The sequence below is a fragment of the Cervus elaphus genome, chromosome 20 (genome assembly GCF_910594005.1).
Source record: "Cervus elaphus chromosome 20, mCerEla1.1, whole genome shotgun sequence".
NCBI classification, from domain to species: Eukaryota; Metazoa; Chordata; class Mammalia; order Artiodactyla; family Cervidae; genus Cervus; species Cervus elaphus.
Window position 1 is genome coordinate 116,937,057 of NC_057834.1, and position 25,452 is coordinate 116,962,508.

At 37.6% G+C, this 25,452-nt stretch overlaps 1 protein-coding gene and 1 non-coding gene across 2 annotated transcripts in view; both read left to right on the forward strand.

Moving 5' to 3' along the window:
* The window catches only part of AGBL4 (AGBL carboxypeptidase 4), a 1,406,543-nt gene that overhangs the window by 362,195 nt on the left and 1,018,896 nt on the right, over positions 1 to 25,452 (forward strand). The gene's annotated exons all lie outside the window — the stretch shown is intronic.
* Positions 2,067 to 2,137, forward strand: TRNAC-GCA. The gene has a single exon. It is a non-coding gene; the product is annotated as a tRNA-Cys (tRNA).

The following is a 25,452-nucleotide window of genomic DNA, read 5'->3' on the forward strand; positions in this document are numbered from 1 at the left end:
TGTTTTTAGACTACAATTCTTTTACTTCCTTGGTAACATTATTCCTAGATATTTTATTTTTTTCAATGCAATTATAAATAGGATTGTTTTATTAATTTCTCCTGATAGTTTGTTATTAGTGTATAGAAACACAAGCAATTTTATGTTGATTTTTTGTATCTTACAACTTTACTGAATTTATTTATTTGTTTTAATAGCTTTTTTTTTTGGCGGAATCTTTAGGATTTCCTATATATAGTGTCATGTCATCTGCAGGTAGTACGGTTTTACTTCATCCTTTCCAATTTGGATGGATTTTAAAATCTTTTTCAAGGCTAATGCTTTTTCCAGCATTCAGAAATGTGGCAAGATAGATGTATTAGTTATGGAAAGTTTACTGGTGGAGAATAGTTCAGAGGTGACTTGAGAAATGGAGCATCAAATTGTGGATTAGAGGTCTAGACTAGAGAGGAACAGTGCTGGCCAGGCATAGAATAAGACATGTGAAGCACTGTGGTTGGATTTTGGTGCAAAATGAGCCATGCAGGTTTACCAGCTTCTCTTCTTGTTACTGTCAGCTAGTGATCCTTAGTAGATCTTAGCCATATGCAGATTAGGTGGTTACCTGGCACTTATGAATGCCAAAGACTCAATTACAGCATTGAGTTTGGAAAGTTCTAGTTCCTAGAATTGCTGAGTTTGGTTTCATAATTATTAGTAGTTCTATACTATCAGGGGTTCTATTGTGATCCAAGAACAATGCTAGTTACTTTCCATAGTCACCACAGGCAGATTCTATGTAAACTGTATTATGTAATAATATAAGTTGTCATTTCCATTTTACTAAAAAGCAAAAGCCAAACTTTAGACATGCAGAACCATTTACCTGGTGGTTTTCCTAAGTAATATTCCTTCTATATTTTGGTATATCATAAACTTGGACCTTTAGTAGCATTACTCTAGTAAGAAAAATGAGGCCAAGTTTTTCATTGTGCTAAGGACTTAACTGAATTATGAAGATTGAATTTAGCTTAATATTACATACAAGACTAAGAACTTAAAAAGACATTTGTTAATTAAAAGAAATTTAGTTGAATGATTAAAATGATAGGTAAATATCACTGTGCATTAAATAATACTGCCCACTCTGGGCACATAGGAGTTAGTGGAAAATTAAGGAAAACAAGATATTATAATTAAGTTGTTCAATTAAAAAAATTGTTCAATTAAAATAGACATTTAATATTTCCATTTATTAAGTTTCTGTAAATGAAAAATAAATTTCTAATTGCTTCATATTTTTATTTTTAAATATACTTTTTTCTTTAATCTCTGCATACATGCTAAGTCAATTCAGTTGTGTTTGATTCTCTGTGACCCTATGGACTGTAGCTTGCCAGGCTCCTCTATCCATGAGATTTTCCAGGCAAGAATAGTGGAGTGGACTGCCATTTCTTTAATCCAGTTTATTTTATTAATGCATACTATCAATCCTCTTCCTAACTTTGGATTATGCATTTAGCAAACATTTATTGAGCATCTAGTATGTGGTAAGCCTTGTGCTAAGTTCTGAGATTTAGAAATGAGCAAATGATCATCTCTAATGAACAAATGATGATAATCCTGGCTGTTTATATGGTACTGGTCAAGGTGAAGATATCAACATAGCCACAGTAATCATAACAGAATGCCAAAGGCTGAAATAGTTGAATGAATAGATTCTAGGAAACACAAGGACAGAAGTTATTATTCTTGCCTGGAGATATCAGGGCAGTTCCTCACAGAGGAGGTGACATTTGAGTTGGGCCTTAAAGAATAAGTAAAATTACACCTGTTGAAAAAGTAAGAAAAAGACAATCTAAATAGAGGAAGTAAGATGCAAAGGCAAAGAAGAATGAAGCAGTAATATACATTTAAAAACTAGTTCATTGTAACATATACATAGAGTTTATGATGAAAGTAAAGGGAGATTAATCTGGGAAGGTAAACTGACATCAAGTTAGGAAAGGGTTTTAATTGTATACAAGTTGTTTGAAAAGCATTTTGGGGGTAATATTTAAAGCTAATCTAATTTTTCTCACTGGACTTCCTAGGTGGCAGAGTGGTAAAGCATCTGCCTGCAATGCAGAAGACCTGGGTTCAATCCCTAGGTTGGGAAGATCCCCTAGAGTAGGAAATGGCAACTCACCCCAGTATTCTTGACTGTAAAATTCCATAGACAGAGGGAGCCTGGTGGTTTGCCGTCCACGGGGTTGTAAAGAGTTGGACATGGCTGCAGGACTGACTGAGCACGCATGCAATTTTTCTAGATACATGGGTTGCTTTTACTATCTATTAACTTGTCTTCCATCTGGGCTCATAGCTCATAACAAAGTTCAAACAAAATCAAATTCAAAATAATGTAAAATTTCCACTCAATTAAAAAAAAAAAATCCTACTTCCTAACACTTCTTCCCCAGTAAGAATCCTAATTCTGTAAAATAAAATCCTAAAATACTATCAAGGGTGAAACAGATCTCCAGCCCAGGTTGGATGCATGAGACAAGTGCTCAGGGCTGGTGCACTTGGAAGACCCAGAGGGATGGGATGGGGAGGGGGGTGGGAGGGGGGATCAGGATGGGGAACACATGTAAATCCATGGCTGATTCATGTCAATGTATGACAAAAAACACTGCAATATTGTAAAGTAACTAGCCTCCAACTAATAAAAATAAATGAAAAAAAAAACAATTAGTGGTCAAATAATTTGTACTTGAATTTTAAAAATATGTATCAAACTGTCCTATAAAAATGTTTGTATCAATTTCTACTTACATGCACTGAAAGAAAATTAATTTTTTCCTAAATTCTCAGCAACATTGATAATTGCTATCTTGCTTCTTTACCGATTTGTTAGGTGAAAAAAATAATTTTATGGTTTTGTTAAGTTTTGCACTTCTTTAGTTACTAGTAAGTTTGAATATTCTTGTATGTTAAGTTTACATTCTTCTGGTCAGTTATCCATTCATGATTTTCATTCATTTACCAGTTTGACTCTATTTTTTTCTTTCTGAGGGGAAAAAAAAGAATTTTCAATCATTATATATAGTACTTAGTAAAAGCTAATATTACTACTTCTTTCCCACAGTACATAAATAAAAATAAAACAAATATAAAAATAGCTATTTTTGATTCTGAAAAATAAAAACAATAAAACACACACACGTAAAACTGTCAGCTCTCTGATGCTATGGTATGTCTACTATCTCAACAGCACAGAATTCCTGGTAATGTGCAATATAGGCTTCCAAATGATTTGAACAGTTTCTTAATGAGATATGACCACTATCAACCACTCTTCATTTTTGCTTAAGTTCTCATTGTCCTTTTGCTTTATTATTTTCTGGTGGTATTCTTTTTAGAGAATGGGCTATATGTAGCTTAAAGAACTCAAACACTAGAAATATTCTTAAAGGTAGAACAATGATATAAGGAAAGTTAAATATTTTACAGGTTGTAATTAATGGAAAATTGATTATTACCACAAAAAAAGAATTAACAATTACTCACTAAAGTGTACTCTTCTGAAACATTATTGCAATGAAATGGATGAAAAGTTGATAGAAGAATCAGTGAAAGAAAATTAATGTTCAAAAGTTCAATGACAGACAAAAACGTAACACATTAATGTCATGGGATCACTTTATATAATTTTATGTTTTTCTTTCTTTGCTTGATTTTTCTCTTTGTTAGATATTATTCTCTTTTCTGATGATGTTTAAATTATTTTCTAGTAAAATCAGTCCATCTTTTAAGTTGTCTGATTTGGTGTCATAATTTAGAATTTTTTTCCCCCACATATTTGTGTGTTTAGTCACTAGATTTATTTCTAGTACTTCTGTGAGTTTGTTTTTACATTTCATCTTTCAATATAGCTGTAATTTATATTAATACACACAGAATGTGGTAGAGTTCTAACTTACATTTTTTCCCAAGTGATTAGCCATATGTTCTTTGCTGTTGTTTAGTCTCTGTTGTGTCTCATTCTTTGCAACCCATAGACTGTATAGCCTGCCAGGCTTCTCTGTCCATTGGATTTTCCAGGCAAGAATACTGGAGTGGGTTGCCATATCCTTCTCCATGGGATCTTCCTGACCCAGGGATCAAACCCATGTCTCCTACATTGGCTGGTGGATTCTTTATCACTGAGCCACCAGGGAAGCCCTATATGTTCTTAGCCATTATTAAATCATTTTTTATCAGCTGGTTGAAATGCTCTCTTTTTTATGTATTAAGGTTTTTAGTATACTTGGATTAGTTTGTAGACTTTCTGCTCAGTATAATTGAATTGTTTGTTTGATACATGTAATGTACTGTTTTATGTCCTGACATTTTATAAGTGTCATGTCACTGTCTAGAAAGGGAGGTGTCACATGGTGTCTTGTCATTCCCAATTTCATTATTTCTTATTTACTAGCCACCTCAATGAGTACCGGAGAATAAAACCAATAGCTATTCAATCAAGATATTGTATTGGGTATCCTAGGACGTTAGGCCACAGGATTTTGCAAGTACAGAAGATATGACTATTTTTCATTATCCTGCTTGAACTATTGATCCCTTACAATTAGGAATTATAACTGTATCTTAAGTCCTTCTGCGTCTAGAAAGGGCAACTTGACCTACTTCAGTTTTAGCAATATTTAAACATGTAGTGAGCTTCCCAGATGGTGCTAATGGTAAAGAACTTACCTGCCATTGCAGGGGGGAAGGCAATGGCACCCCACTCCAGTACTCTTGCCTGAAAAATCCCATGAATGGAGGAGCCCAGTAGGCTGCAGTCCACGGGGTCACAAAGAGTCAGACACGATTGAGCAACTTCACTTTCACTTTTCACTTTCATGCATTGGAGAAGGAAATGGCAACCCACTCCAGTGTTCTTGCCTGGAGAATCCCAGGGACGGGGAAGCCTGGTGGGTTGCCCTCTATGGGGTTGCACAGAGTCAGACACGACTGAAGCGACTTAGCAGCAGCAGCCAATGCAGGAGACATAAGAGATGCGGGTTCAGTCCCTAGGTTGGGAAGATCATCTGGAGGAGGGCATGGCAGCTCACTCAGTATTCTTGCCTGGAGAATCCCAGGGACACAGGAGCCTGGTGGGAGTTCATAGGGTCACAAAGAGTCAGACACAACTGAAGCGACTTAACACACATAGAATTATCATTGTCTCATTTGTAGAAATTTTTCTGATTCTCCATTTATTTGTTTATTTTTTTCCCTACCAGCAGTACTGTCAGCTTCATGATGTGATCTGTTGGTTCTGGGTCCTAAAAGACTGAAGTGTGACATTTCCACAAAATAGGTCAGATCTTACTTGTTTAGGTGGAGATTCTTGCAGGGGGAGTTCAACTTCATAAACCCTTGCAAAATTCTCCTTTGTCTAGAAAGGTCTTCTTCTGCAAACAGGGATTCTCATATATGCTTGACTCAAGACTAGTCCTTCTCTGTCTTGGAGGGTCATCCTTTTTGATAAAGTGTAAGCATGCATACTCTTGACCAAAAAGAACAGAGAGACCTCTTTTGTCTAGGAATGTCATTCCTTTGGCTCATGCACTACTTGCAAACACTTAACTAAAGACTTATTCTCTCCTTGGAAAGTTGTCTTTCTTAGTAAACTACTTGGCTTTCAGAGGAGCATATGTGGAATAGGTAAGAGCAAAGGTGTCTGGCTCAGTTGATCATAACTGGTGAACTGGTGGCATGCCTAGGGGAGAGCATCACTGGGGCTACAGATGCTGCACTGTTTTATTTCTGAAAAGTGGTTGATGTAAATCTGCTTTGTTTTTGGTTGTTGTTGTTGTTTTTTTTGCAAGTTATTTTTCAAATCAAATTTTAAAAATATATTGAATTCTGTATTAAGAACATCATTATCTTAGCCATGTTATGGCATTTTGATCTCTATTCTGTGCCAGAGATGATCTCTCTCCTCTGGGTTCATTTTTTCTTTTAATATATAAAATATTTATGATGCCTACCTCATAAAGCTGTTGTGAGAATTTAATGATTTAATAAATATAAAGTAATAAAAATGCCTTTTAGTTGATGCTCAAGAAATGTTTGGTTCTTATGTGACTATACTTAGGAAGTTGGTGGAGCATTTTAGAAATGTGACCCTTCTTTAGACACTCTAGGTCCTACCCTTTGGTGAAAACCTGAGATGTGTAGATCCTATGCTTCAACTCATTCCCAGATCTGTGCCTAGCATGCAGTGTGATCCATGCTGTGCAGGGCTAGTGTTGAGGCTAAACAATTGTCAAAAACCATGCCAAAGACCAGGAAGTTAGAAACATGTTAAAATAAAAAGTAAAGCAGAGTCAAACAATGGAGAAACAGACTTAGAGAATAGACTTATGGACATGGGGAGAGGGGGGCAGAGGAGACGAGAGAGTGAGATGTATGGAAAGAGTAACATGGAAACTTACATTACCATATGTAAAATAGATAGCCAGCGGGAATTTGCTGTCTGGCTCAGGAAACTCAAACAGGGGCTCTGTATCAACCTAGAGGGGTGGGATGGGGAGGGAGATGGGAGGGAGGTTCAAAAGGGAGGGGATATGTGTATACCTATGGCTGATTCATGTTGAGGTTTGACAGAAAACAGCAAAATTCTGTGAAGAAATTATCCCTTGATAAAAAATAAATTAATTTAAAAAAAGTAAAGCAGAGTCAGAAACCTATTGGACAAGCATCCTAGGGAATGCATGGATGCTGAAGCAGGAAGCGTGGACTCAAGAATCATATAAGATCCTAGAGAAATCCCATGTGAGGCACATTGGAATCTGATGTTTAGGATAGTGATAATTCTCAGGAATTGAAGGGATTAGAACAAAGCTGTCAGGACAATAAACTGGAGACCTCAACACTATGAAAACCTTTATAATCTAGAATCTTAAAATCTCTGTGTAGAAAGGAATTTTAGTAGTCATCTAATCCAGCCCTTGGAGAAGGAAATGGAAACCCACTCCAGTACCCTTGCCTGGAAAATCCCATGGATGGAGGAGCCTGGTAGGCTACAACCCTTGGGGTCGCAAAGAGTCAGACACGACTGAGTGACTTCACTTTCTTTCTTTAATCCAGCCCTTAAGATGGTATTTGAAGCTCCTCTAAGACTGGGCTGCTGAGAAAGGAACATGGAAGTGGGGACAAGACTACGTCCAGAGAGACTGAGGACTACTCGGAAAAGGACCATCATGAGAGTGGGGATGTAAAGTTTAGATAATCACCAAGATTGAACATTCATGTTTCTGGCTTGCTTTTCAAACTGGCCAGGCCATGGAACATGAATTTAAAGGTGCATGCTAAGTTCAAAGGGGTAACAGGAACCCAGGACACAGACTGAAGAATAGGAGGAACTTGTGTTACCTGGCTGAAAGTGCCTGTGTGTGAAGAAGAGTGAAGCACTGAGTAGAACCAGGACGCTCAGAAGCCACTGACTTGAGATAAAGCTAGTTCATGAGTCCAGAGTAACTTCTAAGGACTCCATATAGACTAGATTGGGGTGTAAGAGTTGGAACACTAGCAGAACTTCGGTTGTGTAATGCCAGAAACAATATAGTGCCTGGAGAGAGTATAGTAGGGACATTCTTAAGCAAATATGAGAACTGTGTCAAGAAGGTAGAAAATCTGCAGTGGATTTTCTTGGAACTCCTAACAATATAAAGAAGAAATGTGGGTCTAGTAATTGTTCTACTCAGTGGCCGGAAACTATACCCATGCAGTCTAGAAAGGGGACAGTGAAGTAAGCACAGGATTCAGAATCCATAGAACTTTGAATATCTGTGCCATCCCTTCGTAGACATGTAACCATGGGAAAAGTGAAGGTTAAGTAAGACAATCTACTTCAAGCTTCCCAATAATGTCTGGCATAGGGTGGGTGCTCAGCAAATATTCTTGATTCACCTTCCTTCGTAAAAGTATATTAAACTAAATTGAATTGTAGGTGAAGAAACATGGTCAAATAGTCCAGTAATTTTTCTTTTGGTGTATCACAAGGGTATAGTTCTCAGTTAGAGTGGTATGCAATTCATCTCTAATTTGAGGAAGCAGTGCACGTATTGTATTTACTTGAAATGGTGAACTTAGATCAAATTAGGAAAAGGGGTGAGTAAATACTTCTAAGTAACAAGATATTCAAATTGTGCTAATTTTTTACTTAGTGGAAAGATACAAGCTTTGATATCACGAAGACTTGAATTTGAATCTCATCCATGTGATTTAGGGCTTTCTAATAGCAAGAATAAGCCAGGCTATGCTGTAGCATAACATAACAAACTTTACTTTCTCAGCATGTTTTATGTGCCAAATATTACTTTAGGAACTGATCATTTAGTATTGAACAAGGCAGACATGATCCAGACTGCCTTTATGGAGCTTATAGTCTACTATTCTTCCAGACAGAGTTCTATTGGCTAAGCTGAAAGATAAAGATGAGGGAAAAGGATTTTTCTCCTCTGAGATCAAACTGATAGGAGTATGTCAGTTTTCCTTTAATGATGGGAAAATAACAAAGGGCCGTACTCCATTCTAGAGAGGCTGTCTTTGATTTCCTTTGAAGTCCTAGTGGGATTACTAAAGTTGAAATAGAGTGTATGTAAATTTTTGCTTATAGTGTTCAGTTGGAACATCGGAGTATATGTGTAAGTTTTTTTTTTTTCTAGATATTGTAAAATCATGCTTATATTTCCTCTGATGCCTATAAAAATCAGAACCTTTTGTGGGATGAGACAGATAATGAATAGTAGCATGATACCATAGGAAAACCATAGGCATTTGAGTTACACACAGTTGGGTTAAAAACCTGCCTCCATCTTTTGATAGATGTGTGACTTTGATAAATTATAAAACTTGTCACAACCTCAGTTTCCTTATCTATAAAATGAGGGTAACAATAACTACCTTACAAGATAGTTGTGTGAATTAGAATATGATGTATATATGAAGATATGATATGTATAAAGCAGTGTCTTACTGTATCCCTGTCCAGCTTTCTACCCATCCTCCAAATTGTTGACACAATAATCCTTATAAAATAGCAATCTGATATTGTGACTTTTCAGTCTATAATTCTTCAATGACTGTATAGCATTCAAGATAAAGTTCAAATTCTGGAGTTTCATAAAGAAGACTTTTTATGACCTAGATGTTGTCTGTACTTGTAACTTCACCTCCTACCACTTACACTTTTCCCTTTATTCATGCACAAAGCTCCAACCATAAAGAACTACTTGCTCTTCATATATACCAGTTATAATATTTCTAACTTTCTTGTTTTGTACCTTCCATTTTTTCTCCTTGAAATATCATACTTACCTCTCCTTTCTTTCTTTCTTTTTTTCGTCTAGCAGTCACCTACTCATCTTATAAATGTCAATTACCCTGGGAATCTTTTCCTGAGCAGCTAAACCTTTGGATGTCACCTAAGCCTTTTGTGTTCCTAGCTGTATCTTTGATTGCTCTTCTGACCCCAGTCATTCTGCATTAGAGTTGCTTACTTCTTGTCTGTCTCCCTTACAGGTCAATGAGTGATATGAGGGCAGGAATTATATTTTATTAATCTATCTTTATCATCTAGCATAGTACCTGGTACATGGTGAATGTTTCTAAGAGGTAAGTGAACAAATGAATAAGCTAGGTTTAGATAGGCTAGTAATTCAGAGGTTGGTCATGAGAGGGGGAAGCTTGGAACAACTAGATGCACTAACAGGTTTGTGGAGCTAAATCATATAGAGGGGTTATATTAATTAGAATTCTTTGTAAGTAAGTGACAGAAATCTAACTAGTTTGAGAGTAAAAGTTTTCTCAAAAAAACAAAACTTTATTAAAAGATAATGGTTTCTTATAAATGGCAAAGGTAACCAGGCCTCATGAAGGATCTTGAAACTCATTAGACACTCTTTTGTTTCTTAACTCAGGTGTCATTCTTCTCTATTATTTCCTCCCTACAGGCCTTTCTGTTTCTTCTTCTCCATGGCACAATTCTGTGATCCCACACAAAAAAACTTGTATTTCTCTCTTTCTTATAATTTACCTTCTACCTTCTAATCATCTTGGTCCTCAATCCCCAAATATCATACTGCCTCAGCATCTCTAAAATGAATCACTTTTGTAAGAGGCTCTACACCCAGAGACTAGCTGTCTCTCCTAATTTCTATTTCCTAGTGAAGAAAATATGATTAGTCTAATTCAATCAGTCAGCTGTGACCTGGGGGCCAGGATTACACAATGCAGACATGCTGCCACAGGCCAGGGGATGAATTCTTGATAACCAAGAGCTAGAGATGCATCTCAAATATTTCCTGTTTGCTGAGTAGAGCAGGTCTAAAAGTATTTCTAGGTTGAAGCAAAGCTATTTGCCTATTTCATGGTTAGCAGTCTCTTCATTCTGGCTAGAGTAATAGATGAGAAGGATCTTAGGTACTTGATGAAGCATAAGTAAGAGTGGCAAATTCCCTGAGGGGATGAGCTGACAAGAGTTGTGAGATTTGTAACCAGTGCAATCAAGTGGGATGGGATTCAAAGCAAGACTTTATTTTCACAGAAATTCTTATTGATACATAAAATGAAAATTAAGAGCTTGGCATAACTTGTATAGAATTAACTGGGAGCAGTAGAAGGAAGGCTGCAGGTAAGTGGAGGCTCATGACTGAGCATCTAATAAAAGCTCATTTTTATTTGTTGATTAATGAATGAATAATGGTGCCTGCTTCCAGGCTCTAAACACTGAGCTCAAGGCCATCAGCCTAATTTTCTATTCTGCTTTCTGGTAGGCATGGGACTCTCCACATACATGCTTGGTGCTCATGGACTTGATGGCGGGTAAGATTAACGTATAGGATACAGGTCTCCAGTACCTGCCACTTGGTAGGGCCAGGGCCCTTGCAGAATGACCATGAAAAAGGAGAACAGTTTTCTCCCTTAGTACTTGGATCCCTTTTCTTTTGGGGGACTAAAAGCACTGAATTACAGTTAGTTTCACAGAGCATATCTACCCTGCAAGCTTTTAGTAGTCAGGTACAGGTTTCATTTGTATATTTCCAGTTTCTGGCACAGAGTCAGGCACAGTTGCTCAACCAATTTTACTTAAACAAAAGATAAATAATTTCCAAGTATAGTATTGTTAATCTAGTATCTTTTTTCTTCTCTAATCATGCCAAGTTAGAGTACATCTGTTTTCTCATCTCTCTGTCTCTGCTTGATTTGCTTTTAGAAAATATGCTTCCACCACTGCTTTTAACTTTAAGAAGTCACTGCAGGATTACACAGTAAATGTCATGCACAGTGTCAGACACAGAGAATAAGTATTTCTCTTCTGGACAAAATAACCATTGCCCTGTTGTAATTGATGTTCATGGAAAGAACTCTGTCATATTGTATATCACAAACTCTTTGTCATCCTCTGATGCACATTCATTTGACTATCATTCTAGACATTGATTTGTCACTAGGGATGAGATTTTTTTTTTTAATGATGCATTTAAATTTAATGCTTTATAGTGGATACAAAGCCACTGGAGACTGGCTTCTTTGGTACCACATATCTATTTTTGCATTTGACTATCCAAAGAGAGGAGATTCCTAGTAGTTATAAACATAAATGACTAGATGCTTGTTTTTTTTTTATCTTTCTTAAGCAAAGGCTATTTAAATTATACAGCTTTTAAAGCATTGTTCTGGTCATGGTTTCGAAGTTTCTGTTTTTTGTGTGTGAAATACTTCTATAGTAAGTATCTCTATATAATGAAGTCCAAATGTAAGATCAAGAACAACAACAGTAAAATAGGCCAGACTTTCCAGATTATATAGTGTGCTTTTTTATATCTTTTTAGTGGTTTAACATAGAGTTCTCAGTAAGATCGTGTTATTCGATCAAAGTTATCTTCCTTTACTGTGAAAAGAGGCCTTGCTTTGCAGCAGACATCCTTTTGTTCACTTAGTAGATATTTACTGAGCAGCTGCTAACTCTGACAGCCAGGGCCTAACCATGTAGCCATCTACTCCGCTACTTCAGATTTCTGTGGGGCCCCTCCTCAGGAGACACTCTGGGCCAGATGCATGTTTTTCCTTCTTAGTGAGGTTTGTGCTCCTAGTTTCTGTCCAGCCTTCTTCCTGGTGATCAGTGAGGGCTCCTTTCCTCCTTTACATGAGATATAGGTCAAGTAAAGGTAAGCTTGGTTCTGTGTTGCCTTTCCGTGGGCCAGAAAGGAGAGGCTCCTTTCAGAGCCAGAACAGGAGGCTCCTATGGGCTTGTTTTATCATTTCTGCTACATGGAAGAGAGAGACCTCATTACAAAAAGAAAACTTTCTCTGACCCTCTCAGATCTCTTCAACTCGAAGCCACTCCTTTTTTCTGTCACCTGGGTAGCTCTTACTCTGAGGTTCTGTTTTGATCTAAGTTTTGATCTGGTTCTGTTTCTAAGTCAGAAGACCTCATTTCTTTGGAGACATGGTTAGTGAGGATGCCGTGATCTTTCCCAGACGTTGACGTGAATAAGTGTGTGTGTCTGGGTCAGTGCTCTGTGACAAGCCCTATAGAGGTTCTCTGGAAATTTAAAAGGAGATAAAAATAAAAGTCTCGGGCATTCAAGAGCTTATAGTCTTGCAGGAGAGACTTCCATAAACAAATATTTATAATACAAAGTGTCAAGTTCTATAAGAGGATACATGGAAAACAACATGAGCTTACTAATGTTGGAGTGACTCATACTGTCTAGAGAGATTAAGGCGTGCTTTAGAAAGGCAGTGGTGGTTAGCTGTTTGAGAAGGAATTTGACAAGTCTCAAAAGGGCCCTTTCCTGACATAAAGCACAGAACAGAGAAAGAGGATGGCACCCCTAGAAAAGGTAAGGAGTAATTCATGAGACAATGGGGCCCATTGTTTAAGAACATAAACTTTGGATCAAGCTGCAAGCATTCGATATCAGTTTAGCTACTCGCTAGTTCTAAAAAGTTACTTAATATTTGGTGCCTCAGTTTCCTCATCCATAAAATGGAGATGCTAATAAGAGGACCTGTCTCACAGGGTTTTATTAAGGAATAAGTGAGGAAGCATTTAGAATAGCATCTGGCACATATTGTGACCATTTTATCATGCCCATGTGACTGGTAATATTGAAAGCTGAGAATGAAGAGTAAGGCAGTATCAGATCATGAAGGGCTTTGTCCAAACTATGAATTTGGACTTTATGCTGAAGACAGTGACACCAGGGGAAGCTCCGAAGGTAGTGCAAAACCACCGGGGGAAGCCCTGAGGACGGTGCACAACCATTTTCAATAGGCAGATGAGACAATCAGCTTTTTTAAAGTACTTTTTAAAAGAAAGATCGTTCTAATTAATTATATCCTTACTTAGCAAGAAATCATTTGATAATTAATAATAACAACATAAAAAACAAAGCCAGAAAATTATTTTCTTCCTATCAAAGATGGAATAATAAATGAACCAATATTTTGGATCACTCTCCTTCTTGCCTTGAACTCTATGATGTGAATTTAAACCATTTGTTTGGGGATGCTGCATAGGTCTCTTGACAGGGCATAGCTTCTGCTAAGTAGACATAGGGTTCAGCCGGAGTATCCGATCCTGCCAGGTGGAGCATTAGAGTCTTCTAATATCTCTTAGGAAAATGAAACTTGACTTGTGTCTGAGTATAAAACTAAAGAGAGACATTTTTTTAAATTTTATTTTTATTTTATAATGGAGCATAGTTGATTTACAATGTTGTGTCAGTTTCTGCTTTACATTAAAGTGATTCATATATGTGTGTGTGTGTGTGTGTGTGTGTGTGTGTGTGTGTGTGAGTATGTGTGCAGGCTTCTCTGGTGGCTCAGATAGTAAAGAATCAGCCTGCAATGCACGAGGCCCAGCTTCAATCCCTGGGTCAGGAAAGTCCCCTGGAGAAGGGAGTGGCTACTCATTCTAGTATTCTTGCTTGGGAAATCCTATGGACAGAGGAACCTGGTGGGCTACAGTCCATGGCATCACAAAGAGTTGGACACAACTGAGCAACTAACACAACACACATATGTGTGTGTGTGTGTGTATAAAACATATATTTATATCTATATATCTTCTTTTACATGTCTTTTCCATTAAAGGTTGGATATTGAGTAGAATTCCCTGTGCTATACAGTAAGTTCTCACTGATTTTATTTTATATATAGTGGTGGTATGTCAACCCCAAATTCCTAATTTGTTCCTCCCCCCATCTTTCCCCTTTGGTAACCATAAGTTTGTTTTCTAAATTTGTGAGACTTACGACTTTATTTATAGATGAGAGGCCAAAGGAATAATTTACCCTAGATGATGTGGTTGCAAGTTTTGGAGCAAGGGTCAAATCAGGTTTGACTAAACCTAAACCTCATATCCTTTTATTAGACTATTCAGTCTTACCCAGGCACTATTCATTTCTGAGCTAGCTATAGAAGTGAATTACACTGGTTTCTGCCCTTGGCAGGGGGCTCACAGTTTAGGGAGAAAGATGAACAAGTCAGTGATTATAAGCTAGTGTCATAGGAACTGTACTAAAGGTATGGATAAATTGTTATGAAGTTGCAAAGAAGGGGTCAAGGTAAGTTTCCTGGGGCATAATTTCTGTCTGATAATGGAAAAAAATATTCTCAGTGACTACAGTGACCATATGGACTTAGGTTAAAGTGACTCCTCTCCTACCTTCTCTCACCCTTCAGAACTTGCAGAGTAATTAAGAAAGTAACTTTGGCTGTGGACTCTTATGTTCAAACCCAGGCTGGAATAGTTGTGTGATCTTGAGAAGTTATTTACCTTTCTAGAAGTTACTAATGATACTTAACCTGATTGACTGGTGTGAAGATGAAATCCATCAATATAGTTAATGTGTGTAGAACAAAACTTGGCACATAGCAAGCATTTACTGTTAATATTATTAATGCTAGTGGGGAGCTGAATGTATGTGCTTAGAATCCCAAAACAAGTGTTGAGTGGGGGAGCATGGTAAGGAAGTGAGTTAAGATGTTTTAAATATATAAGCCACCTGTACCTTGTGACATTTCTATGAAGGTTAAATGTCATAATACTTCCCAAGTGCCTGCCACATAGTAAGCATGATCATGACCATGGCAATGATAATGTTTATTGTCATCTCAAGCCTGTGCAGCTTGACTGAGCCTCTTGAGTTTGGCACTTGGCAAGCCGTTGTGGGTATAGCTATGAGAGGACAGACACAAAGCCACATAAAACTTACATATGAGTTCAGGCCAAGTGCAAGGATCATGCTTTAGTCGCTTTTACATTCAATGCCTAACACTGTGTGATATCTCGATAACTATATTGAATTGATTCATTCATTAATGAGATGAAGCTGAGTCTGCATTTTACTGATCTGCCTTGTTATCATTCAAATAGAAGGATTCAGTCAGCCTTATGTTACATGTCAAGGATCTTCTCTGAACAATGTCTTTCCTTTTACTTCCCTTCACTTCCCAGTTATCATATTCTTAATTTTAGGGGAATTATGCTAGGTCTGAAAGAAACCAAACAAATACCGGTTGTTTTTTTTAATCAAGTAAAAGAAGATTATAAGTGAACCAATAATTTAAAAAATCTAGTACTATAACAGGCACTGTACTGAACACTTTAAGTACATTAACTTATTTAATCCTCACAACTCTGAACTGTATGAATGGGAAATTGAGCTGAGGCACAAAGGACCCCCAGGGACTTACTTGTTCAGGCCCACTCATGTAGTAAATGGGGGAGGTGTGACTATATCAAAAAGTCTTTTTACTCTCAATCCTATGCTTATTCCAATTTATCTCTCTGCATCACTAAGATCTCCTCTTGATAACCTTAATTGTCTCTCAATAATAGATTTATCCCTTTCACTACACTACCTACTTTATGGATGATATTCATCAGTTATCATTGTGAAATATAGATGAATTCAGCATGTCAAGGGTTAATGGGGCACTCCTAATGATGAGAAAAGCCTGAGTACTCCAAAAATTAAGCTTACTGGAGGAATTTCAGATGATCAGGGTTGATTTTTGCAGTAAAAGTCTGTACTTGACCCCTTATGAACCCCATCCTGCCTCTGCGATGTACCCTACTTGCTTCTCTATGCTGAACATTTCCAAGGGGCAAGTGCTCCTTTGTTGGGTAGAGGACAAACATTAGCAGTTTGGTAGAGTGGAAAGAAGAAACACTTGCAAAGAAGCCGAGGAGATTGGCTCCTGTATTATGTGAATTAAACCAAGTCCCTTTTATCCTTTGGGCCTTGGATTCCTCATCTACAAAATAAAGAGATTATTAGAATGAGTGATTTCTCTTCCCCTTCCAGTTCTGTGTTATGTCTAACCTGTGTTTAGTCTAATTTGAGGATTCTGCTTTTGTGTAAAGAGCACAAAGCAATGTGTCTTCTGTGCCAGAGTTTACCTGACTCAGCAGAATTAAGCCAGCATGGACAGTTCTTGCTGACTTAGCCAGCTGATTGACCTGTAACTGGCAAGAAAGGGGAAGGAAAAGCTGCAGCGGAATTTATTGCCACTCATGGTGAGCAGGTGACTTAGTGTGAGCCCACAGTGTTCCTTCCACTCTAGCAAACTGCTTGCTTTTGTTCTTTGTCAAGAAAGGAAGCACCTGCTCCTGGGTCACACAGATCAAGCAAAGAGGGACTGCCTGGACACACTGCTAACTGTGATGCCGCGATGAAGGAGAAACGGGGTAGTGGGGAGTGTTAAGCATCTGGAAGGAGAGAGGATATTGAATGTGTCCTCATAGCATAACTGGAAAATGGCCAGTGAACTAGACTTTTGAGTGAATTCCAGAGGGTCAGATGATGGCTTTAATTCACCCACTGAATAACAGTCAGCCGAGTTAGTCTCTTTATTGCCACCCTTATCTACATTGTAGCAAGTACTTTGAGACAAGGAAGAAATGAGAAGTGTTGAAGGTGGGGATGAGTGGCTCAAATCTGACGCTGTGAATGGCAGACACTCACAGAAACATCCCCTTCATTTGTTGCCAATTGCCTGTGGTCCTGAGAGAGGCACGAGGATGTAAAGAAATGGGCTGGGCTGGAACTAGCGGAAGGAGTGCTTCCATAGTGAGTATTGTCTAGGTGTTAGTAGTTGCTGGCATCTGGCCAGTGCCAACAGTGTGCTTCTGCATGGTGAAAGGTACTTCTTCTGGACTGATGCAGGGGAGAGATGCCAGCTAGTAACTAGAAAAATGTCAAAATCATGGTCTACTTCTAGCAAAAGAAGTGATCAGGAACTGGGTGAAAGGGTTTTTTTTTTTTTTTTTTGTAACTGAGTGATGCTCCTAAAGACTTGAAATAAAAGTCAGAAATCATGAAAAAGATTTATTTATTTATTCAAGAGATATTGATTGAGCTTTTATCATGAAGTGGGGACTGGGCTGGACTGGGAACATGAAGTTCAGCAAAACTAAGAAATGCAAAAAGGCAAAATGGTTGTCTGAGGAGGCCTTATAAATAGCTGAGAAAAGAAGAGAAGCTAAAGGCAAAGGACAAAAGGAAAGATATACCCTCCTGAATGCAGACTTACAAAGAATAGCAAGGAGATATAAGAAAAGCTTTCTTCATTGATGAATGCAAAAAAATAGAGGAAAATAATAGAATGGGAAAGACTAGAGATCTCATCAAGAAAATTAGAGATACCAAGGGAACATTTCATGCAAAGATGGACACAATAAAGGACAGAAACAGTATGGACCTAAGAGAAGCAGAAGAGCAGAAGACATTAAGAAAACATGGCATGAATACACAAAGAACTGTACAAAAAAGATCTTCATGACCAAGATAACCATGATGGTGTGATCACTCAGCTAGAGCCAGACATCCTGGAGTGCAAAGTCAAGTGGGCCTTAGGAACCATCACTGCGAACAAAGCTAGTGGGGGTGATGGAATTCCAGCTGAGCTATTTAAATTCCTAAAAATGATGCTGTGAAAGTGCTACACTCAATATGTCAGCAAATTTGGAAAACTCAGCAGTGGCCACAGGACTGGAAAAGGTCAGTTTTCATTCCAGCCCCCAAAAAAGTCAATGCCAAAGAATGTTCAAACTACCACATAATTGTACTCATCTCACATGCTAGCAAATAATGCTCAAAATTCTCCAAGTAAGGCTTCAACAGTACATGAACCCTGAACTTCCAGATGTTCAAGCTGGATTTAGGAAAGGCAAAGGAACCAGAGATCAAATTGCCAGCATCTGTTGGATCATAGAAAAAGCAGGAGAGTTCCAGAAAAACATCTACTTTTGCTTTTTTGACTACACCAAAGCCTTTGAATATGCGGATCACAACAAACTGTGGAAAATTCTTCAAGAGATGGGAATCCCAGACCACCTTACTTGCCTCCTGAGAAATCTGTATGCAGGTCAAGAAGCAGCAGTTAGAACTGGACATGGAATGGCAGACTGGTTCCAAATAGGAAAAGGAGTACATCAAGGCTATATATTGTCACCCTGCTTATTTAACTTCTATGCGGAGTACATCATGTGAAATTCCGGGCTGTATGAAACACAAGCTGGAATCAAGATTGCTGGAAAAAATATCAATAATCTCAGATATGCAGTGACATCACCCTTATGGCAGAAAACAAAGAGGAACAAAAGAGCCTTTTGATGAAGGTGAAAGAGGAGAGTGAAAAAGTTGGCTTAAAGCGCAACGTTCAGAAAACTAAGATCATGGCATCCAGTCCCATCACTTCATGGCAAATAGATGGAGAAACAGTGGAGACAGTGGCAGAATTTATTTTGGGGGGCTCCAAAATCACTGCAGATTGTGACTGCAGCCATGAAATTAAAAGACACTTGCTCCTTGGAAGAAAAGCTAGGACCAACCTAGATATCATATTTAAAAGTAGAAACATTACTTTGCCGACAAAGGTCCACATAGTCAAAGCTATGTTTTTTCCAGTAGTCGTACATGATGTGAGAGTTGAACCATAAAGAAAGATGAGCTCCGAAGAATTGATATTTTTGAATTGTGGTGTTGGGGAAGACTCTTGAGACTCCCTTAGACTGCAAGAAGATCAAACCAGTCAATCCTAAAGGATATCAGTCCTGAATAATCATTGGAAGGACTGTTGCTAAAGCTGAAACTCCAACACTTTGGCCACCTGATGCGGAGAACTGACTCTTTGGAAAAGCCCCTGATGCTGGGAAAGATTGAAGGCAGGAGAAGGGAATGACAGAGGATGAGATGGTTAGATGGCGTCACCAACTCGATGGACATAAGTTTGAGCAGGCTCTGGAAGTTGGTGATGGACAGGGAGGCCTGGTGTGGTATAGTCCATGGGGTTGCAAAGAGTCGGACATGACTGAGCAACTGAACTGGACCACTAGTTATTACAGAGCTTACAGACTGGTAGAAAATGTAGACATTAATCAAATATTCACAGAAATAAATAAGTGTAGCAAATTGGTAAAAGGGAAAGCATAAGTGCTATGATAAGTTCTGATAGATTAATGCTTGGTCTGGTGACAGAGGATGGTGACCATTAAGCTAAGGTTGGAAACTGGATGGAAGTTGACTCAATGAGGCAGAGGACTGGAGTGCGTAAGAATAATTTGTGAATTAGGATCAACGTGTCAGTCAGTCACTTAAGGTGATATGGTAGCTACAGTTGTTCACATGGGAGTCAGAGCTTATGAGAATTTCTGACTAATATCTGTGATACTGGATGAAGAGAGAGAATTCTGAATACCAAAGAAGGTTCTTAATGGTTCAGGTCCTTTATTTTCATAGGCCCTCCTCTCAGTAACCAACATGGTTGTAATGTAGAGTTAGTTGTCTTTCTATGTACATATTTTAAGAACTCTCTGACAGCATAGATAATGCATTGCCTTTTTTGTTTAGCAAATAGTAATTGAATATCTGCAGTGTGTTAGCTAGATTCTGTTTTGTGCACTGCTCAGTTTTAGGGAATGTAGTTACAGAGATGAAAATAAACAGTCCCTGCTCTCCATACATTTCAAACAAGTTTTAGGAAATGGTCCTCAAAATGTGGTTCTCAGGGCAGCACTGGTGTCACCTGTCAGTTGCAAAGACTGCGGATGCATAGATCTGACTCCACCTAATGATTCAGAATTCCTAGAGATTCAGGACACTGTTTTAATAAGCTGTCCGGTTAATTCTTATAGACATTAAAGTTTGAAAACCACTGTTCTAGGGTATGTTATGATAAATATATTTACAATTTATGACAACAGAAAGACATTTACTGAGCATTTCCTATGTGCCAGACATTGTTCTGAGAATTTTATATGTATCACTTCATTTTTCTCTATAATAACCTTATGAATTGATATTATCATTATCTCCATTTCACTGATGAGAAAACTAAGGTTTAGAGAGCTTAATAAATTTGCAACTGATTAATGATAAAACCAGGATGAATAGATAATTACAGTAGACCGAAAATCTAATTCAATATAGTAAAGCAATAATAGAAGTGTGATCAAATTTTAGAGGTTATTGGCAGTTCTATGATAGAGTGCACCAAATTTTCCTTGATGGGACTTACAAATAAACTTAATGTATAAAGTGAATACTTTTCAGTGAGTACTGAACTTCCAGATTCTAAACTAAGAGGTGGTATTCCATGTAATTTGCAACAAGAATTAACTGAAAGGAGGGAAACGCCATGTGTGTTTGGAAATCAGGATTTGTTTCGGCCCCTAGATGTGGTGTCAGATCAGGCAGCCAGGTCAGTAGTGGTAAATGGCATGAGGGTTTAGAAACCCTAAGTCTTAAGTCAAGACTGAGTATAGCACTTGATAGGTAAGTGCTCAGAATGCCGAAAGTAGGATGTCCAAAATCCCGGGGCAAATTCGAAAGGGAAACAAGAGGTAGGACCTTACTAAGGCGTTTGAAAGCCTAGACTTTCTTACTTTTGGGGATCTACCTTTCAGTACAAACATTAAAATACACTGACCTCTCAAATCAAACAAAATTAATATTTATCTTTGAAAACGTTGGCTAGTTGTCGAATTTATAGCTATTTAATTCATACTTATTATTTTTCATTTTAAACAGTAGTTTTGTTTCATTTTTGAGACAATATATATTTTTTTCAGGTTTCAAAAATTTTTCATTGATTCTTGAAATCCCTTAGACTCTGGGCGCTGTGAGTTTAACACCCAGTGGATAAAACAGCCTTAACCAGAGGAAGGAGTCAGATGTTACCAGGTAGGAGCAATGAGAAGGTTGTCAAGGTCTCCCAGAAGTCTCTAGAATAAAGAATGAGACATCAATAGATAAAACAGGTCAGCTTTATCCCATCATTGGCCTAGCTTTGCCAAGGGAATCACTGATTACGCTTTGTTCAGTTCTTAGAGGCTGTGCAGGACCTCATATGTCCACAACACACTCACAGTGTATTTTTATTTTATTTTACTTTTTATTATTTTTTTGCAGGTCAGGGATTCAAATTTATTTTACCACTGAATTCTTGCAGAGAAAAAGCTAAAAGATAAAATACATGGTCATTTTGAACCATTTCAGAATCACCATCTTCTTAAAATATTTGCAAACACCAACAGACACTACTAAGGTCATGGCCACATTCTGAGTATGTGATTTCTTTGGAGAATTAGCTGTGCTCAAGAGTATAAGGACTCAGAAGAATAAGAAACTTCCTTGGTGAAAGACCACTTTGAGATCTGAATTTCTCAGTTTGATTTCTGACATGGTCATATTTAGCTGGTTTTCACTCCAAATTAGCTGGATGACTGCCAACTTTTCTCTTTTTACATACTTTTATTTATTTATTATTTTTGGCTGCACTGGGTCTTGGCTGCTGCAGGGGCTTTTCTCCAGCTGTGGTGAGCAGGCGTCTACTGTCTAGTTGTCACATGTGAGCTTCTCATTGAGGTGGCTTCTCTTGTTGCGGAGCTTGGGCTCTAGGTGTGTAGGCTTCAGTAGCTGCAGCTCCCAGGCTCTAGAGCAAAGGTTGAATAATTGTGGCACATGGGCTTAATTGCTCCACAGAATGTGTTTTAATATAATTTTTATTCTTTAAATTATAACAATATGATAACACATTTACAGGAGACTTAGGAAATACAGAACAAGTTTACATATAGTTCCTCTGTACATTACAATTAGTATTTAAGTAGATAAATTAGGGGTTTTAGTTGGAGTTTCAATATTCAGCTCTCAAAAATTAATAGAATGAATATATATAGAAGTAGAAGGCTATAGTAGACCTGAAAGCACTGTGAGCCGATTCAACATAATTAAGATTTCTTCAATTTTCACACAACAGTAGGAAACAAATTCTATTCAAGGTCCCATAGACTGTAAACTCGGAGCCACTGGAACATATCCAGAGACATAAAACAAGGTGCAAAAGTTTCATGGTCTAAAGGTTTTAAATCATACAGAGTCTGTTCTCTTATCATTGTGGAAGTATGTTAGAAATCAATATCAAGATGTATTTTTACATACCATTCATCCCCACCTCCACTCTCCTCTCCTCACTGTCCCACACTGACAGACACAGAGACTAGATTAGAAAACAAACAAGCAAGACAGTCTGAATTCTGAAACTGGCTGCTTTTCAGCACTTTAGGCCTCACTGCATTTCCCATTTTGAGTCTTGGCCAAGCTCAGATGCTTTGTGTAGTCTCATTTGGATTGGTGATTCCTTAGCACTGTTTATCTGGCTTGGGCCTGGCAAAACATTTTGGGGAAGCCAGAGTTGGTGCTTCCGCATTGTGTCTTTATAATGATCTTGTAGAGAGTTTATGAAAACTTCAGTTTTTCAAAAGTGAATCCCTTGAAAGAATAAATGATTCAAGGCTAAAAAAAAAAAAAAAAAAAAAGTGAATCCCAAGATACCAAAAACAGTAAGCGATTGCATAGGGCTTCAGAGCCATGGTGGTAGAAACAATAATAGAATTCACATTTCCTAATTCCAAGTCTTGTATTATTTATTAGTCTTACGCTTCACAGCCTCTAATTTTTCAACCTATAAAATGAAATGAACTTAGATATCAAGGTAAAGTGAGTAGCCCTTTGAATATCATTTAATCTGGAAACAGAGTTATATATACTAAAAGTGTTGATATTCATATCAATTAACATCTTTAAGTTGGTCTACAAGTTAAACGGAAATATTTTTTTCATAAGTGCAGTCTCAGTTCTTGCAATTAACCTCATGTGTGGCTGTCTTATTTTCCATATTTTAGAAGATCAGAAAGCTGAGTATCATTTAAGAGACTCAGTCATGAGTGTAGCATTAAATAGTAGAACCAGGACTCAAGTTTGGTATTCTGATGACAAATTCTGTTTTCTTTTTGCTATGGCATATCACTGCCATCCTTTAATTTCAAATTGGTGAAACTCATTAGTATACTTTCAATTAATATAAAGATTGAAAAATTTAGGCCAGTGTTTGCATGTTATATGCAGGCTTATCCTTAATAAAGCAAATAATGACATAAACCTCTTTGTAATAGAGGTTATATATAGTCCTGACTGCTTTCGAACAGTTCAAAATCATCTACTTGCCCAAATCAATGTGAATACTTTGTAACTATGCCATTAAATTAATCTCCAAATGATCTTTACAAACTGATAGCTTATTGGACTGCCTTCAGTTGCTGCAAGTGTTAGAAAGTAATACATTGCATTTATTTGAAAATATATTGTGATTCATCCTTTTAATTAAATCAGAGACTTCCCTTAATAATGAGGATGGATAATAAAATTCATTGTATCTTCACATCCCTTTATAAGTATTCTTTTTCATTAAAATATAGTTGATTTACAATGTTATATTAGTTTCAGGTGTGCAATAAATGACTATGTTTTTATAGATTCTGCTCCATTTAAAGTTATTATAAACATTGGCCATATTCCCTGTGCTGTGCAAAGTACCGTTGTAGTTTGTTTATCTTGTACATAGTAGTTTGTTCCCCCTAACCCCCTATTCCTACTGTGTCCCTCCTCCCCTTCTGTCTGCCCTCTGGTGACCACTAGTTTGTTTTCTTTATCTGGAAGTCGGTGTCTGTTTTGTTATATTCATTCATTTCTATTAGTTTTTAGATTCCACATGGAAGTGATAGCATAGAGTATTTATCTTTCTCTGTTTGACTTATTTCAGCATAATAGCTTCCAGGTCTTTACATGTTGTTGCAAATGGCAAAAGCTCATTCTTTTTTATGGCTGAGTAATATTCATTTATTGTATGTATATACCACATCTTTATTTCTTCATCTGTTAATGGAAACTTAGGATGCTTCCACATCGTGGCTGTTATAAATAATGCTGCTGTGAACGTTAGGGTGCATATATCTTTTTGAATTATTATATTCATTCTCTGCTGCTTTGTACCTAGGAGTGGAATTGCTGGATCACATGGTTTTATTTTTAGTTTTCAAGGTGCTTTTGCATTCATTGTGTCATGTGATCTTAAAAATAATTCTGTAGGCATTTTCCTAGTGGCTTGGTGGTAAAGAATCTACCTGCCAATGCAGGAGACATGGGTTTGATCCCTGCTCTGGGAGGATTCCATGTGCCTTAGAGCAACTAGGCCCATGCGCTATTGAGCCTGAGCTCTAGAGCCCAGGAGCCACAGCTACTGAGCCTCACACTGCAGCTACTGAATCCTGTGTGCCCTAGAGCCAGTGCTCTGCTGCAAGAGAAACCATGGCAATGAGAAGCCCATGCACCAGAACTAGAGAGTAGTCCCTGCTTGCTGCAACTAGAGAAAAGCCAGTACCGTAACAAAAGACCCAGCACAGCCAAAAATAAATAAATAAAATTTAAAAATAATGCTGTGAAATGAAGAAGGCAAATATTATGTTTATTTCACAGATAAGAAAATCGTGGACTAGTGAAACTGACTTGTTCAGAATTACACAAGAGTGTACAAAAGTAAAGTTGCTAACATGCTGAGGGACACAACTTCCCAGTATTTTCAAAGGCTGTCACAGATATCTTGGGGGTCATATTACAAACTCATGAGGGCAGGGGACGTTTGTCTTTATTGAGCTTTGTTCCTCAATGCCCTGCACAGGGTGCGGCACATAGTAGTTACTTACAAACACTAGTTGAGTGAATGACAAAAGTTTTGGATCATGGAATCATAGGTCATGAAGGGAAGCTACCCATGGAAAGATTAACTGGATTATGTTTGAAAAATGTGCTGGGTATCAGAATTTTTAATAGATAGGAAAATCCTGGATTTTTGTCATATTAATCAGTCTCCAGACTGAATGCATATAACCTGACTGTGCTACACAGCCCCTCTGAGCATCCTTAAGTCATAGCACCTCTCATTTTGTGAACTGTTTCTCTGTTTGGTTGTCTGGCTGCCCTTGCAAACCATGAGTCTCTTGAGAATGAAAGAATGTCCCATTGTACTTCTGTCCATAGCCCTGAGCTTAGCTTATGATAGGCACCAGGTAGATATCTGAAATGAAAT